A 16,369-nucleotide genomic window follows, 5' to 3' on the forward strand; every position below is an offset into this window, starting at 1 on the left:
ATTTTAAATTATGCTGGCCCAAATTTACCACTAGGACAAGGTGGTTCATCAGTATTCTTAGGGTGCTTTATGACTATCATTTTGGAGAGAGTGTCGGATGATCATATGCTTAATTATTTTTCTGGCATCTCAATTGTCTAACTTTTGGAAGGAAATTCACTTAAGACCTATCATTTGAAGATTTGGGGGAATGTGTGCAGAATTATGAATCTCTGTCATTTTCTCCTGAGTCTTTTGCTTGAAGGAGGTCACATAAATTTGCTGCTAATTATGTGAAGATAGATTTATCAGTGAAGATGCTTTTGGCTGCAAATAATAAGTCAATTCAAAATGGTTTAAACAAGAAGGGAATTAAGAAAAAAGCTTCCCACTCTCTGTGTGTCTACCTGCTGAGCACCGTGGATGTCATGATTGATGGAGGGCATTAGAGAACCCCGACTCTGCATGGCTAGAATCCAACCTCAATCCACTTTCCCCTGGTGCCAAGCAACTGGGAACCTACCAGGGGGCCTTTGATGGTTGTCACTGTGCAGCAGGGAGAGGATTTTGAGCACTAAGCTGTTGACATACTGCTAAGCATTGTCAATTATTTTGTGAATTTTTCTACCACATTTGAACACAAAATAAAACCTATTAGAATAAAGAAAATTATCTCAAGGAGCAAGACATTCTGAGGGGGTGTTAGTTCAGTGACTCAACAATGCCATTAAAGTTTCCATTTCTTGCTCCTTTTCTTCTGCTATCTTCAGCGTGTTGACTTGGTCCTCAGATTGGCTGCCTTCATGGTTCTAAAATGGCAGCTTCATTTTGGGGAGCTGCCTGCGATATGGTAGCATTCACTGGCATAAGAGGCTATCTATTTGTGTGTGTCCCTTTTAAGAGCAAGGGACGGCTCCCATAACCCCTCTAGCAGGCCCTCCTCAGGTCCCATTTGGCTGAGTAAGGACACATACTCCTTCCTATGTCAGTAGGACATTGGCACCCAGGATGGGATGACTTTAATTGGCTTAGATTGGTGCTATTCCATTTAAGTTTGTTCTTGTCATGGTACACATAGAAAATGATAACATTTGGTCAGCACATTAAGTAAATAGAAGAGGCTGCTTACAGCTGGAGGTGGCTTGGTATGTGTGTGTTTTGGGTGTGTGTGTTTGCGGGTGTGTGTGTTGGGGGGGCCCTGGCTGCCCTGGCCCTCCCTGTTTCTGCTTGGCTGCCCTAGGAGTTAAAGGGATGGCCATCTGAGCATGACTTAAACTAATCAGGGTTTGCCCCTGAGCTGTGATAATCCCTGGGCACATGGCTTTGTGGAGGGATATACCACTATAAAACTGTAAGGCAGAAGAGGCGATGGCTGTTTAGATAGGCCCTCGGCCATGTCTGTCGCGTGGATGTTTCTTGTCTTTGCATATATACCTAATGTCTTTCATGGAGAATGGACCAAGACTTGCAAATGTTAAGTGCTCAGTGGTTATTCATATATAGAATGAATGAATACATACTTACGTACTCGACTAACTGATTCACGCAACACCATTGACCTCCTGCAATGTGCCAGGAACAAGCTGTGTGAGGTGCAAGCAACATGGGCCTGCGGATGGCTTTATACTTTAGGGAGGCAGACAGATCAAACAGTTAAACAAGCAGTGCATATATAAATAAAAATTATGTTAAGTCCTATTCAGGAAACGATGCAAAACAGAGCAGGCCTCCTCCTATGGGGTGGTCTGGGAGGGCTTCTTTGAGTTAATAACAGTTTAGAGGGAGGAATCAGCTATGAAGAATGGGAATGAAGGTCTATAGTTTTGACCCTTGTAACTATGTCTTAGTTAGGAATCATTTGTTTTCAAGAAACAAACAAAACAAACAGCAACAAAAAAACCCAAAAGATGGGGGTCTTGCCATAAGGCCAGGTCAGCTTACAGGCATACCTCTGAGATACTGTGGGTTTGGTTCCAGACCACTGCAAAAAAGTATCACAAAAAAGCAAGTTGTAATCTTTTTTGCTGGTGGAGGTCTTGACACCTTCAATTTATAAGAAATGGAACTTCTGTGCGTGCAGTAAAATGAGATATGCTGTGCTGACCTGAGGTCAGGTAGGACCCAGAGCCTCCTGAGGCATTGGACCAGGAAGTGGTTGGCCCTCAACTGCTAACAGGAGCCAGACAGGTAAATGGATAAGCGTGTCTGCTCCACACCATCTCTCAGTGTCTCCATTCTAAGGTGCAGTGACTGTCTTGGAGCTGCACAGCCTCTCACCACTGCTTCTCCCTGCATTCTGCTCCGCTCTCTTCACCGGGTCCACTCTGACTGCCCCTGCAGCGAGCTCGATAGAGACTAACAGGAATCACCGCAGTCCAATTCCTCTTTCCGGAGGAAACGTATCTGTATTGCTTGCTGTAGGTCAGGTGTCCACCCTTGCTGGAATCAGCTGTGGCCTGGGCACAGGGTCCATCAGGCTGGCTGCCTACTTAATTCTACTCAGTCTTGCTCAGCAGCATTGGGGGAGTGTCTCTGAGAGGGTGGAATACAAGGCAGGTGGATTAACACCCTTGTTAAATGCCTTTTCAGGTTCTCTAATAACACTGGTGGGATCCAAACGAAGTAAATAACTTAGTTACTACCTTATTTAGTTGAGTACTGATGACTACTGCAGGGCGCTGCATTACAGCAGGTACTTAAGAAGTAGTGAGTGATGGTGAATAACAAAGTTGAATGTGAGATATGTAGTAGTTCTTTCTCTGCTGCCGGTCAATTATATTATTTTAATGGAATGATTGTTTTGCAGATGAAAAACCCTTTTGTAAATGCCATTCTGTATCTTTAAATCCCCTTATAATTACGTTATGCACATTACAAAAATAATTCAGTTGCATTTTAGAATATTTAGGAAAAAATTAACAAAAGAAAAGAAAACCGAAGTTGCTCATAAGCCTCCAGTCCAGGGATGATCACGTATGGCATTTTGGGTTATATTTTTCCAGACTGTTTGTTATTGGAGAATTGTGTGGATTGGCCTTCTCAGTTGCTACTGGGAGTGGGGTTCTCGGGGCGCTGCTGGAATAAGCATTTCTGGAGGCCCCCACGCAAGAATGAGATATGATAGAAAGCTTTATTTGCGTGGAATTACATCCCTGGGTTTCAAAAGTCCCATTTCCCTTACACCAGTCCTGGAAAAGGTGAAGCTGGGAATTCAGCAGAGCTTAAAGCCAAGGCAGTGTCCAAAGTTTCCATTCCATGGTGGAGCTGAGTCTGGCACAGCATCACGCTAGTTTCAGTCCATTAGTCCATTGTGTGTGGGGTTCACATAGATATGGGCCATGTGGGCAAATGCAAAGGGTGAGAGCCTCGCAAGCTAGGAGTCGGGCTGAGCAGCAAGAGCAAGAGAGCAAGAAAGAGGGAGGGGACTCCTTTGCTCAGGAGCTTATGTATCTCAAATCTTTCAGTGCGTGCAATGGCCATGCCTACTCTGGCCAGTGACCTGCTCCCAGGTGTGACCCACAGGCAAGCACCCTCCCTATGTCATCCAGATCATACTGGGCATGTGTCTATTTGGCCCTCCTTTGTTCCTTTCCAGTTAATTAATAACTGGGTTAAATAGAATGATATCAAGTTCTCTATGTAGATATGTGTTTTTTAAAAGAAAGGGGATGGAAGGTGTGGTAAAGAGTAAAGGGAGTGAAATATATGGTGACAGAAGAAGATTTGACTTTGGGTGGTAAACACAATGCAATATACAGATGATGTGTCATAGAATTATACACTTGAAACCTATATAATTTTATTAACTAATGTTGCCTCAATAAATTTACTTAAACTATTTTTTTAAAATGGCATGTACTTGAACAGACAATAGTGTGGAGAAGACCTGGGGATCAGGTGGGAGTGGGGTGGAGGGAGGCAATGGGGGGAAAATGGGGGACATCTGTAATACTTTCAACAGTAAAGATAACTTTTTAAAAAATGGCATGGCCTGCTTTGCCACCTAACATTGTACTGTGAACATTAGACATTCTACACGTCATCATTAGAGGCACACTGTGTCCTGGGTGGGGCTGTAGCACGCGGAAGTGGATGCGCAGGTCTGGAAAGCTCTTCTGCCGCAGATGTGGCCCTTGGGCTGGAATGGATTGGCATGCTGACCTGAGGTTCTGTCCTAGTGCAGATACCGCAGGGCGATTGTTGAAGTTGGTCAGAAATTAAGTTTGTGTGATAATGATCACTCTTGTCCCCTGGGCCACCACTTTCCCGAGGATGATTTGCATGAAGCTCATTTACTGTTTTGCAAGGAGGTGACTGAGCTTGATCCTCCCTGTAAGGAAATAATCAGCGTCCCCCTCAGGGTTCCAGGAAGCTTCCATGTGCTCAGGTCAGGGTGGCCCCTGCAGACTGCACTTGCTTCTCCTGATAAAGCAATTGCAAGCATGCCAAATTGCTTTGCTCCGGCTTAACCCTACTCCAGAATGAATCCATAAACGCTACAAAAGGAAAGCTTATGAACATATGCTACACAGAACGCAGAAAGCATCCTGCCTACTTAATCCTTTTCCTACTTCAGGGGGAAAAAGTCTGTTTATACTTGAACTGAGAATTGAGGGATCACAAAAATGAAGATTGGATGCCACGCTAGAAATCACCAGTGTGTTTTCTCATTTCCCTCAGAGTCACGGGTTGATTTTTCAATACAGCTGTGTCAGTGGGGAATGTGCGCTCATTCTGGAGTTCTTAGATTCACTCCCGATGATGTGACTGTCCACGTTCCCCTTGTTTAAACACAGAGTCTTCATTGTAGTGGGTTCTGAGGACTGGGGCCATCTCTCCAGGCCATTGTCCCCTCCCCCATGACTCTCCATTTAGATGACTGTAGATGGCGAAGGGCATTCTCCACTCTGTGTTCTTGGAGAGATTCATGCACAGAGAGGTGAGCAGAGTCACAATGGATGTGCGCTACCTCAGAGCCAGGAAGTGCCCGGCACTTAGAATGCATACTGGTACTTGTGGTTCAAGATGATTCCCCTGCAAAGCAGTTCATCTTCTCCTTGGCTGTGTATTTGTTGGCAAACACCCACTGAAGCTGTTTGGGCAAGCTTTCTGACCCTGAAGCACCTCTGGTTTCTGATCCCACTCTGCTTGCTGTGGACCTCCCCAGCTGGAGTTCTGGAGGCCCTTAGCTCAGTCTCTCTCCATCTTGAGGAAGTGAATGTGATTTTTCTGCCTCTGTCTTATTCAATGTGTCTGTATCTTCTGGCTGTCTTGGACTAGGGGTCTACAAGGCCATTTGGTTTGACACCAAAGGCACTATCTGTGTATAGCCAGTCATAATGAATAACTGTAAACACGGACAGATGCCTGCCCAGAGAGAGTGTTAGCCGAGAGGTGTGGGAATCTGCTTGGAGGGGCAACAGCTGAGATGTCAGAGTAGTTTACCATCTCCTGGGTAGAGGCAGTGGGAGAGTGTTTCTGTCTGAAAAATACTACAGGCGTCAGATCCTAAACTTTCCATCCTATAGCTGCAGGTGCTCATCCTACTGACTTAGAAATGAGGGAAGCTCTATGGGTATTAAAAGTGTAGGAGATTCAGAGAAAGAAGTGGAAATGCAGGGATTTCAAAGTGGGAATGAACTGTGATCACCATCAGCCCAGGGTACATTTACTAAGATGTGTTTATGAAGAACTGTTTGCACCTGACACTGCGCCCGTTCATGCCCCCAAGACCTGCTAACCTGCTCCATCCTCTCTGTAAACATTAAAAACTCCGATACAATGATGCCATTGATGTTTATCATGCCATTGTGATCTGGTCCAAAAGGCACCCGGCATCTTTAGCTTATGATGTACTCCAGGCAATGTGGTAGCCACTTTTCTTAATTCTCTCATTTCACAGTTTATGGGGCAGATATTCTTCAGAATTTAACAGATGAGGGAATGGAAGTTCAGAAAGGTTAAGTAACTTGACCAAGAATACACAGTTTGTAAGAAGGAGGCACTTTTAAATAGAGAGTGCAGCAGATCTTTGTCCCCCTGGGCAGTGGTCGGCAAACTCATTAGTCAACAGAGCAAATATCAACAGTACAACGACTGAAATTTCTTTTGAGAGCCAAATTTTTTAAACTTAAACTATATAGGTAGGTACATTGTTATTAACTTAATTAGGGTACTCCTAAGCTGGCCTTTGCTCAAAACGTCCTCAATCTGATTGAGGTACGTTCGCTGAGGTTGACCCCTTCCAACTCTCCCATCCACACTCGTCTTGTATACTTGTTTCGTCTATCTTTTGTCACCCGCGCGCGATTTGCGAATGTGACTAGCACTAACCACTGCACATGAGACTGCTGACTGACTGGTTCACTCAACTCGTGCATGATCATGAATCGCACGCGCCTCCCCTGTGCTGCATATCCTGTGGCCCGCCAGTACCGAGTCTCCCGTCGCCCGACCAACACCCACCACTTCTTCTAACGCCACTTCTTCAAAATAGACTCGCCCAGGCGGAAAACCGACTTCTGCGCATGGGCCACGAAGTTTCAATCGCACTGTACGTGCGCGCCCGCACGTGGTATTTTGTGGAAGAGCCACACTCAAGGGGCCAAAGAGCCACATGTGGCTCACGAGCCGCAGTTTGCCGACCACTGCCCTAGGGCAAAGGAAGGAGAACTTGTCATTTCTCCGCAAAGGCAGAGTGACACTGGTGGGATGTGCTGTGGTTCCTTGATAAAACTTTGAACAGGGTTGAGATAATTTGGGTGCATGCCTTAGGCCCCCAGGTGCTCCTTTTTGCAAAGCTGATCTGTTTTCAGTTATAATCGATTCATTCAGATTCACTCACTCGCCTTTTCTATAAATTGAACACCTGTTTTGCTGAGAGCCAGGTGGTAGAGCAATGGAAAGGATCAGAGAATTGAGAATCTCGCTGGGGGGAGGCTATGCAGGGAGAGCCAGAACATAGCACTCAGTGGTGAGTGTGGCAAGCAGCAGCAGGACCTCTGCGTCTCCTCCCATTGGGAACCCTGTTAGCATTCCAGGCAATTTGGTCTCAGGGCAGGGACTGGCGTTCGTTCTGCACTGTCAGCCACAATGAAGAGACCTATTAACAGCCTGTGATTTCTTTGTGATGGGTAATTTGTGAGTGCAGACGTGTATGTCTAAAAGAGATGGTGCATAGAAGTGGAGGAGGGACCTTCATATCAAACAGTGGACTTCCTCCATGACACACATGCAGGGCAGCACCAGAGAGAAAGCCTGGGAGGTGCGCAGCAGCTGCTCTTTTGTACCCTTACTTCTCAGAGCTTGTGAATTCCACCCCACCTGCCCCGAGCACCCAGCATCACACATGCTCCTTCAGGTTCCAGTGCCCTTCCTACCTCTTTCCAGTGGAAAAGATAGGCTGGAGGGGTGTTGAGAATTCTGATGTCAGTCATTTCCTCTTTACTGTAAATTTAAACTTACAATTTTTTAAGTTTTTCATGTGGTACATGAGATGATCTTACATAGTATGTGAGGGAACCATTTTTTGGTTAGCCATTAATTTTTTTAGGTTTCCTTTTATAAATGGCAAACAATATTGGCTAAATTAAAGTGATCTTTGCAGTTTGCAATGGTAATATAAAATGTTCTTTCCAAAGATAATTAATTCTACAAATTAATTTAGGCTGGCAAAACTGAGTTGATTAAAAGAAAATATTGTATTAATGATAGAACATTGGTTTGCAGATATTATAAGAATCATGAAAGAGGAATGTGAATGACGGAAGTTTTAGAACAATTCACCTGCATGTATTTGCATTTCAAACTTGGGCTGTGGAATACTGAGCTTCGTCCCATAGGAAGATAATTTCATCAACCAGGGTGGCGAGAGCACCTCTGAAATCTTACTTCATAGGTGGTCATCTCCTTCTCCCTACAGAATTGGGATTCACTGATGTCACAGATGATTCCTGTCACACCAGGCTTTCTCTTTGAGTTAATGGTCACACTTCAGAGAAAGTGATTCCTCTTAGCATTAAATTTGAAGTAACTCTGAGGCGGTTAGCTGCAGGGTTCTTCTTCATTAATGCTCTTGTGAGCTGGCCAGGGTATGTAAAGTAAACCTGGTGTCTGAAGCAGCCAGAGTGAATAGTAGCAAATATCTAACCATACAATGACAGAATAGAAATGCAATCGAATACATATTTATTTCATGTACCAAAAATAGCACCTGAATCTACCCATTTTTTCTAAGGAACAGGACAAATTGTCAAAACAAAGAAAGATTTTCCTCTGAAATAGCAATTAGGCTAGGACAGAGAACACTTTCCTGCAATTTTCAGTGGCCTGTTGTGGCAGGACTCAGGGGCTGGCTAGCATTAGACCACTTGGTAGGGTGTTTTGGTCTTTGAGTGGGCCTGTTATCAGGCAGAGACAAAGAGGGAACCCCGAGGAATAAGAGCAGCCAGTGAGAGTGGAATGAAAGGAAACTTGCTGGTCGTGTGCATCTGACAGGCCAGGTGACATCTTGGGCTTCTTGCCACCCTGTGTGTGATTCTGATGACTTTTTCCCCATTCCCACGGTATATTTGATTGGATGCTTTCTCAAAGTATTGGAAGGAACTCTTGTTCCGAAAGGTCTGTTTTAACATCTTTTCTAAAATGTAGTGGAAAGGTTAATACTATACAAAGTAATTTCTAACCTTTTTTAGAGACAAGCGTTGGTGTTTCCACAGACTGTGTGTATTTATTTGCTATAGCCTTCTGATAGTAGGTGAGCAAGAGACAGAAAAAAAGTAAATAGTTACTGTTATTGCTACTCTTGGTCATTACTTGGGGTTTTATTTTGGGGGCCAATTCTTCCGTATGTTGACAAAAACAATTAATTACTTTCAGATAATTTAGGCTGCCATGTCCCCTACAGGTGTTTTGTAAAGCTAAGAATATCATTTTAACTTAATAAAGTCCATTTTTCTTATATTTGATATGAGCAAAGGAAAATAATCCAAACTTTTGAAAAAATAATGAAGATAAACTTACTTGAAATGTATATATTTTGTAAAAATATTACATTGTAACTTTAAGAAACTCAGGCCTAAAGTGCTAACTGTCATTAACTATTTCCCACTTGGCATCAAGATTGATGAAGCAGCCTGTCTAGTATAGCTCAGTGGTTGAGCATTGACCCATGAACCAGGAGTTCCTGGTTTGATTCCCAGTCAGAGCACATGCCCAGTTGTGGACTAGATCCCCATTGGGGGATGTGCAGGAGACAACCAATTGATGATTCTCTCTCATCATTGATGTTTCTCTCTCTCTCTCTCTCTCTCTCTCTCTCTCTCTCTCTCTCTCTCTCCCTCTCTCTGAAATCCATAAAAACATATTTAAAAAACAAGATTGGTGAAGTAAGTCATTCAGTAATCAGTTCTAATGCTCTTTCTGTAACTGCTCAGTGAGGGTATACTGCAGTTAACATCCTTGGTAAGGTCCCTTCCCCCTAATTCTTGTGGTCTAGCTTAAAATAAACAGGGCAATCGAACCCACCAATACATTGCTTGGTACTTTTTGTGACCAAAACAATTGTTATTTTTGGAAATAGCATCAGTTTTATCTAGGCAGCTGCACAAACACATCCTTGGCATTTAGTCTTGGAAGACATGCAAAACAGTTCAAAACTGTGCTCCCTAAAACAGTGGAAACTGATAGAGAAACTGAAGTAGGATTCCCATTGTCTTCACATTTCGTTTTCATGGAAACAGAAAACAAAACTAGATTTAACTTACTGTTTAATATATTGATTGTTGAGAGGGAAAAGTAAACAATCTGCTTAACATATTATCTTCTTTAAAAAAATTCTTTTTATTGAATTCAGCAAGGAAGGGAGAGAGAGAGAGAGAGAGAGAGAGAGAGAGAGAGAGAGAGAGAAGAGAGAGAGAGAAACATCAATGATGAGAGAAAAATCATTGATCGGCTGCCTCCTGCAACCCCTACTGGCGATTGAGCCCGCAACATGGGCATGTGCCCTTGACTGTAATCGAACCCAGGACCCTTCAGTCCACAGGCTGGCGCTCTATCCACTGAACCAAACCAGCTAGGGCCATGATATCTTCTGATTCTGGTAAAGTGAAATGCAAATATTTAGTGCTGGTGTGTCAAAAAATGTATTAAGTGTTTATATCTTAAATGCAATTGTTGATGAGCCATTACTGTGAAGTTCACTACATTTCTCTAAATTGCTCACTGAGCCACCAGAGACCTAAATCCCAGCAAACATTTTCCGGAATCTGTAGCACAATCATGAATGACTACAAACCTCCTTGCACTTTCATTACAGGAATTAATATAGTGAATTGCTACATGAATTGTTGGATGCTGTGAGGGAAAGAATGCTAAAAGGTTCTCCTAAGACTGTCAGCAGTCCAGTAATTTGCAAAGTCAAATTTCTTTGTGTTTCCAGGTTGCCCAGCTCTTCTTGCTCAGTGTATCTTTCCTTCTTGGTCTAGCTGGCAGACTGCTGAAGGAGGAGAATGATTGTTCCATGGCAACCTAATGAAAGTATAACATATTCACAGGATTTGTACACTTGCCAATCCAAAGTGTACATTTTGAGGAATTTTCACAAAGTGATCCCATGCCAAGAACATGCATCCAGAATAAAATATAGAACATGACACTCTCTTGCCATCTTCTAGTCACTACCCTGCTCCCAGCTGAGGCCACCACTTTCTTGACTCTAACATCACAAATTGGTTTTGCCATGGTTTTTGAATTTTATATGACCTCCTTTGTGTGGACCATCTTTTGTTCAACATTATGTTTGTAAATTCGGAACCATTTTTGTGTGTGTTTAATTTTAAGAAAGAATGTAGGCTCATGGGTGTCAAATGAAATCATTAAACGGGAAAATATTTTGAACACATCAAATTCCCTTGCAACTGTAATGCTGAGTTTATTGCCTGGGCATTTAAGTAGTCTGGAATATTTTTATGTATTCTGGACAAAAAAAAATTGATGTCATTAAGTTATTACTGACTATTTCAGCCACACAATTTGCATTTGCAAATTTGACAGTGATTTACACAGGGCAAGTCATTTATATCCTAATAGATAAAACTATAAGATTTTTGGATATTAGGGTTCTAAAGGTCATCTTAGAAATGTACTCCCTGAGGTTTATTCTTGTACAGGTTAGTGGATAACTTCTTATAATTGACTAATTAAATGGAAGCGAAAGTATTTTTAAACCTAAGGCTATATCTTAATATTTATATCTTTTTATATGTAATTACATATATGTGTGAAGAATCTATAACATTTTCTCTCCCAGTGTCATACTATATATAGGATTTGGCTTACAGGTCTGACTGCACACTTGACTACCCTATTCTGAGAGGCTGAATATGTAATTACTAGAGGCCTGGTGGGGTCCCTCAGTCTGGCCTGCACCCTCTCGCAATCCGGGACCCCTCAGGGGATGTCGATCTGCCAGTTTGGGCTCGATTCCCACAGGCCAGGCCGAGGGATCCCACTGGTGCACAAATCTGTGCACCGGGCCTCTAGTATGCATATAAGATCTTTGGTTAATCTCTTCCCACCCTCCCCTATCCCTCTGGGATTCATTGTCTGCTCCATGTTTCCATGCCTGTGCATTGAGCATCTGCCCCCTGGTGGTTAGAGTGCGTCATAGCTACCGGTCGAACAGCTGAACAGTCGGATGGTCGCTTAGGCTTTTATATATATAGATTTTCTTGGAAAAAACATCTTTCACCACAATACCTCCCACTCCCATCAAAACCAAATTAAACCCTCTTCTTAGCAGCATAGTACAGTGGCTAAGAACATGGGGTTGCTGCTTTTGGATGTGCAAGTGGGCTCCTTAGCCTCTATAAGCTTCTTTCCTCCTCTGAAAATGATAATAACATTAATAACAGCACCTCTCACTGATGGTTGTTGGGAGGAGTCCAGTAACACAGAGAACTGAATACAATGCTCAGTGAATGCCAGTTAGTGTTGTTATAATCACTCCTTTTATAATTTCCCTTTTAACACATAGGGTTTTAATGATTTAAATCAAGTAGGCAATCCTTAGAAAAATTCTTTCTTAAACTTTAAAACAAAACCCCCTCCCCCATCCCTCAGGTGGAAAAGACTCGTTTCAACACCAACCAGACCAAAGGATGCATCTCTGATAGATTTTTATTTTTACAAAACAAAAGACCCCAAGAAGCAGTGGTATTTTAATGCTGGAATAAATGTTGCATCATTTTTCAATGTCTATCTGATGACAATCTGGTTATTAGGCTGTCATAGTTTTTTGACAAAATGTGGTGTTGGACTACCTAATTACATTGCTTCAGAGTCCAGTGGGGCTGCTGATCTGTTTCTTAATAATTTTGACCAGGGTTGTTTTTGTAAAGGCAGCCATATCAGTCATGTGAGAAATGTTTGCTTTTTATGTGCACTAGTCTAAACATAAAAAACCCACTTAGGCCTGATATTGTGGGGAGCAGTAATAACACAGAACCCACAAATCACATCCATCTGAAAGTTTTAGGTTGTTGGACAGAACTGTCAGAGAGCCAACAGTTCTGCAGGTTTTATTTTATTTAAATTTTGGTCTTGGAAAGTACCTACTGAAATCAGCAGTCTTAACTATGTTCATTTAAAATCACTTTTCCCTACCCCTCTGCCTTTGTGTTTAATTTTTAAAGACTATAGAGTGAATCCTTGGGCAATGGAGAGTACAACTAGAGAAGCACTTGTACACATCGTTGCCTGCATCAGGGCAGATTCAGGTTTTGTCAGATGCTTATAAATTTGGGAGGGGGTCCTCTTTAAGAAAGAGAATGAAAAATGATGAATACAAAATTAGATATAAAGGTTAGTATTTGTTTCAATGATTCGGTTAAATGTTTTGGTTCTCTTTCTTTCATGATCTCTTTGTCAGAAATGCTTACCTAGAAATGCTGCTTGGTGTCTCCTCCCACCTAGACCACTCCCGCCCACCTGCTCCCAGCACTGCTGGGGCCCTGCACTAGGAGGAGCCCTGAAGATTAGGCTTCATCAGCATCATGTCAGTCCTTCTATGCCTATTTGAACATGCTGCTGAGTCAGTCAGAATAGAACTGTTAGATGATATATAGAAAGTTATGATATGAAGAAGACATCTAGTTGGAATAAGCCGTGAAATCAAGTTTCAAGTCAACCTTGAGGTAGATATTACAGATTCTTACAAGTGAACTGGAAAAAAAGTTTTATAAGATTTAAAGCTTTAAAAGTACTTCTTGAAAAATAGAATAGTTCTAGGATGTAGCCTCTAAGAATAACTCATTGCAGTAGAAGATCCATTAGAAAATGTGTTGATAAAAAGAAGAGATGTTGATGTTTTCCAGAAAGCTGTGTTTCCCGAGGTGTTGACTTCTTCGTCTGACTCATGTGGTAGCTTTTCAGCAGCAGAGTGTCATCTGGTCTTGACATCTGTGTGAATCGTTAAGCTGTCTTTGGAATAAGATGATTGTAGCCCTGACCTACCATATGTGTTGTCTTTGTCACTATGGGCCTCGATGGCTCATACTCTGGAGATATCTGTTCAGGTAGGAGTTTCAGTCCTTGGCCACAGGTGCTCCGAGACCCAAGGAAATCTAAAACTCAGGTCAATCTTCCCATTCTGAATACTACTTACTTATCTATACATTTATTGTCTGCCAGTCACTTTGTTGAATACTCTGAGATACTGGTATTTGCCAACTGTAATTAGCTTATACAGAGATGAAGAGATCTTGGCTTTTGCTTAGTTCCAAGGGATGTCATCTGTTTAGTTCCAAGGGATGTCATCAGTCCACTGGTTTGGGAACGTAGATTAGTTACCTATGTTGTAAGATCAAAGCTGAGTCTAGCAGCTGTCATGTGCTGCTCATTATTTGGTGGAAGATTTCCTAGAGCTGTTTGGTGACTTTGATGGAGAGGTCAGGCTTCTGACTGGGTGGAGGATGATAAGAGGGACAGAGGTGGACAGAGAGATGTTTTAGGAGAGTTTGTGGTGGTTTAGGAATGTGATTTTCTCATCTGACATTTCTTCAAGAGAGAACATATATTTAAATTACTTGAACTACTTTTAATTATTTTTGTTTGCTTCTTTAAAAATATGTGCTTTGTGTGATAGACTAAAGCAAGCATGTCAAACTCGCGGCCCGTGGGCCACATGTGGCCCACAACGAATATTTTTGTGGCACAGCCAATATAACGGAATGTATGAAATGTTTTAATAAAAATTTTGTAACTTAATTTTTACAATATCCTGTTATAAATAATTATTAATAATGAACTACAATGTTCGCTAATTACTATAGACTGATTACTATATTCATGTTGCATTCATTTCCCTTATGCGCCAATTCTCTCCATTAATACTAGCAGCAAATATTTCAGCAGCTGATTGCCATGTCATTAGTCTTGTATTGACTTGCTTGGTGTGCGCAACAGGAAATATTTCACTTTTGGAGAACAAGAGAAATAGGTTTATTTGCATTACGCTTATTAATTTGTGCAGTTAGTCAGTGTCTGGTAAGTTAATGCTCAAGAAAAAAATATTAATTTTTATTAAAATGTTCTATTATTTTATGTTAATGATTACTCATTTATTTCAGCCCTTCGTATTCAGCATGTCCCTATTGAAGTAAACCTATGTTTTTAGGAAAATTGAAGCTTTTGTTTTTTTGCAGCCCACATAAACTTTAACCTTGTTTACTTGGCACATGTTAGCCTTTGAGTTCGACATGCTTGGACTAAAGGTTTTTCTATGCATTGCTGCTTTTCTTTTGGATTCTTCCCACAATTACAGTAGGTCCCTTTCTCTTAGTCATACTCTGTTCTTTATTGTTTCCTCATTTTTGTGGATTTCACAGCAACCCTATTAGGATCATTTTTCTCCTTTTCATTTAAGAAATGAAAAAAGTAAATACAGAGGATGTGCTTTTATGCTTTCTGCAAGATCATACAGTGCTTTCCATCTGGACTGGAACCCAGATGCCTGACTCCTACCTCTAATGCCCTACAAAGATGGATAAATAGCCCAGTTGGATAATGATGTCCTCTCTAGAATTCCATTGCAAGCAGGTACATAGAATTGAATGGTAACATCTTAATTGCCCATTTAACTTACATAGAAATGTGTTTCAAGAACACCCTGAGAAATATGCACATATAATCTGCAATTAATGAGTAGGGAATTTTTGAAGGTATACCAGTATCTAAACAACTGAAAACAAAGTTTGTCATGCCCATAGCATGTGAAAAATTCACTTTTTTTATTTCTTAAAGTATTACAAAGAGTATTGCACATGTCTCCTTTTTTCTCCCCCTTGATATTCCCCCGGCTTCCCCCACCCCCCAGTGTCTTGTGTCCATTAGTTATTCTCATATGCATGCATATAAGTCTTTTGGTTGATCTCCTACTCCCCCCAACCCTCCCCAGGGTTCCCACTGCAGTTTGACATTCTGCTCAATGCTGCTCTGCCTCTGTATCCATTTTTGTTCATCAGTCTATAATGTTTCTTATTATCCATAAATGAGTGAGGTCATGTGGTATTTTCCTCAGCTTCCCAGGGCCATCTCAGTCTCACAGGGGCCATCTCAGCCTCACAGGGGCTGTCCCCGCCTCTCAGGGGCTGTCCCAGTCTCACGGGGGCTGTTTCAGCCTCACAGGGGCCGTCCCAGCCTCACGGGGGCCGTTTCAACATCACTGGGGCTGTTCTGACCCCACCAGGGCCATCTTGACCTCACCGGGGCCATCTCAACCTCACATGGGCCGTCTCAACCTCACATGGGCCGTCTCAGCCTCACTGGGGCCGTTTCAGCCTCACCAGGGCCGTTTCAACCTCACCGGGGCCGATTCAACCTCACCGGGGCCGATTCAACCTCACTGGGGCCGTTTCAACCACACCGGGGCCCATTCAACCTCACTGGGGCAGTTGCAACCTCACCAAGGCCGATTCAACCTCACTGGGGCCGTTTCAACCACACCGGGGCCGATTCAACCTCACCGGTGCCGTCTCGACCTCACAGGGGCCGTTTCGACCTCACAGGGGCCGTTTCAACCTCACCTGGGCCGTTTCAACCTCACCTGGGCCGTTTCAACCTCACTGGGGCAGTTGCAACCTCACTGGGGCAGTTGCAACCTCACCGGGGCCGCTGCAACCTCACTGGGGCCCGATTCAACCTCACTGGGGCCGTTTCAACCACACCGGGGCCGATTCAACCTCACCGGGGCCATTTCAACCTCACCGGGGTGGTCTCGACCTCACCGGTGCCGTCTTGACCTCACAGGGGTCATTTCAGCCTCACCGGGCCCGTTTCAACCTCACCGGGCAGTTTCAACCTCACTGGGGCGTCTGAACCCCACCGGGGCCAT

The sequence above is a fragment of the Myotis lucifugus genome, unplaced genomic scaffold (assembly GCF_000147115.1).
Source record: "Myotis lucifugus unplaced genomic scaffold, Myoluc2.0 scaffold_55, whole genome shotgun sequence".
Taxonomy (NCBI): domain Eukaryota; kingdom Metazoa; phylum Chordata; class Mammalia; order Chiroptera; family Vespertilionidae; genus Myotis; species Myotis lucifugus.